Source organism: Canis lupus, chromosome 37, assembly GCF_048164855.1.
Source record: "Canis lupus baileyi chromosome 37, mCanLup2.hap1, whole genome shotgun sequence".
In the NCBI taxonomy this organism is placed as follows: domain Eukaryota; kingdom Metazoa; phylum Chordata; class Mammalia; order Carnivora; family Canidae; genus Canis; species Canis lupus.
Genome location: NC_132874.1, coordinates 245,798 through 248,534, shown reverse-complemented (window position 1 = coordinate 248,534; position 2,737 = coordinate 245,798).

The following is a 2,737-nucleotide window of genomic DNA, read 5'->3' as shown; positions in this document are numbered from 1 at the left end:
GGGCTCCAGAAAAAGAGCCCCCAAAAGGGATGGAGGCCCTGACCCGTGCATGGGGTCGCTCGCGGGGGCGTCGTGGAAGGCCGCCTCCCGCGCTCGTAGTCCGGCGGACGCTGGCTCTTCTTGGACGCCCCGGGAGACCCCCGACCCCACAAGCTCAGCCAGCACCCACTTCTGGCTGCCCGCCCAGGCCTCGGGGAGGCCTCGAACTCACCAGCAGCTCCCGCCCCCGGGCCCTCGGAGCCCCGCCTCCCGGGCTGGAGGCCGGACGAGAGGCAGGGCGAGCCCCGCGCACCTTGCCGGCCCCCCGCGCGCAGCGTCTGCAGGTGCCTGTGAGCCGGTCTTGGAGGGGGTCCGGAGCCGTGTCTTCAGACTGGAGGATGAGGAGGTCCGGGTGAGCCGAGGTCACCTCCAGTGTCCTGGGGGCTGCGGGAGGTTGAGGAGGAGGGACGGCGACCCCTTGCCTCCCAGCTCCCGCTGGAAGCACCCGCACCGTGTCTTTGTCTTTGCGGTCACGCCCTCCTTGTCCCCAGAGAGGTCAGAACCCCTAAAGCTCACCGCGCACGTGCTGTCCTGCGGGTGCAGAAGGGGAGCTGAGGGGAGGTCCTGGGGAGGTGCATGCTAACACCGAAGCCGAGCTGTCTCCTCTTTCTTCCCCTTCTCCTGCAGGCCCTCATCTAAAGCGGGATTTGGGACGAATGTGAGAGATGTCAAGGCTCAGACTTTCCTCTGATGGACACTGAAGAACTCAGGCGAGGACAGCAGTTTTGGTGGTGATAACCAGAAGTGGCTCCTTACACAGTCACCATGCCCTCATCAGTAAGAATACCTGCTGTGCTCGGCTTTTCTCTGCCCTTGGCACTTTCCTGGGGCTAGGGTGTGAGTCAGTCCAGGGGCTACAAGGCAGGGAGCATGGTTGACACCTGTCCCCTGCAGACGCCAACAGCTCCTCTCTGGAGCAGAATCACTAAATTCTCATCTCAGCTTTGGCAGGCACTCTGCAGTTTCCAGCTTTGATGGAAGAAGTCCTACGTCTGTCCCTTCCATGAAGTTCATCACATGCCCGAAGTCCCTCACCTCAGCTCCCCAGAGTTGCAGGGAGCTTACTTGTCAGTAAACTGCACAGAATGACACCTACTTTGGAGGGTAGTTGTTGCGTTTTGGAATATCAGGTAGCAGGTGAGGCCCCTCGATGGAGGGCCTCCTCTGGGCCCCTGCACTCTTCTAGCACCCTGCTGCTCCAGGAGAGCCCAGGACAGTCCTGGGGAGATGTGGACGGAGAAGCGCAGGCAGGTCGCCTGCAGCCACCAGCCCTGCCTTGGCAGCACTCAGGAACCCTCCTCTGAGGGGTTCATACATCTGGTGCCTGAACGCAGGAATCATGGCTGGGGAGTACTTTTCCTATGGGGTTCAGTTACCTCCCCACCAGCTACCCTCCACTTTTACTCCCCCCCACCTGCAACCCTCCACCAGGCAGCAGCAACCCTCAGACTTGGGAACTGGGGAGATTGGACCAGTGGCATAGATAGACCATTTGGGACCCTATGCATCACCAGGTGGGAGGAAGGGGTCATGTTCAAGTGTGGAAGGGGAGACAGAACAGCTGAGCCCATCGGCATCACAGGCTACACCACGGTAGTCCCTCTCCCACTCCCAAATCCACCCCATGCTAAAGGCTAGGGACCCCGTTGTTCAAATTCTGAACTGGAACCAGACTATTTTACAGCTGAAGTGACTGTACAGTTGCTGGATCAGATGAGATGACACGGAGTGGGATGGTAGAGCCAGACCAGGCACAGCATTGGTGCAAACAACAAAATTGAGAACAGAAGAAAACATCCTTCCCTGGAGACTCCTGGCTGGATCAGGGTCTTCTTCCATAGGCTCGCGGGAGGGGTGCAGGGAAGGGTACATGGGGGGGGGGCATCCTCTGATATTCCCAGGGAGAAAACCATCCAGCTGACTTGGCTCCGCTTAGACAAACAGCTTCTGCAGTGAAGGGAGTCCTCACAAATATGGAACCATCTTCCTGGTTGCAAACCCAGACCCATTTTTCAAAAACAATATCGGACCAAATATCTAAAGCCCAAGATGTCCCCTTCTGTTCTCCTTGATTTCTGCTTTCCTGTGAGGCTGGAAGATGGATTTCCCCGGAATGTCATTGATTTTTAATCTATTTTCCCTTTTTCTGAAGTTAGGAATGGACAGAGCTCCAGTGTGAACCAGGGAAGGAGAAGCCACTTGCTGGAGATGACATGGTCCCTGCCTGAGGGCCCCACAGGCATCTGAGCGTCCACCCCGCTGAGCCACTTGGTCCATTCAGGGGTGCCTCTGTGGCTCTTGCAGGGGTCATGCAGGCAGAGAACGTGATGGAGAAGGAACATAGGCAAGTCCTCAGCAGAGAACCTGACCTCCACAGGGCCCTGGGGTTGTTACTGGCATGCAGGAATCAGTCTAGTGCTGTGGGGTTCCAGAAGAGTCCCCTGGCGGTAGGTGGTGACCTGGAGACAGTATTTGCCTGACCTTTGGTCCAGGTTCTCTGTAATGATGGAGTCAGGTTTTGATTGTTTCACTGAGTTTTTCTCCAGGCTCCAGGGAACAGGGGATGGGCTGTGGAGTGAAAAAACCCTTCGCCTCCAGGAAGGTGGCTGAGCTGGAGGGTGAGATGGGGGAGGGGGCGCTGTGCCAGGGAGACGGGGGGTGGGTGAGACGGGGGTTGGGGAGATGGGGGCCAGGGCCC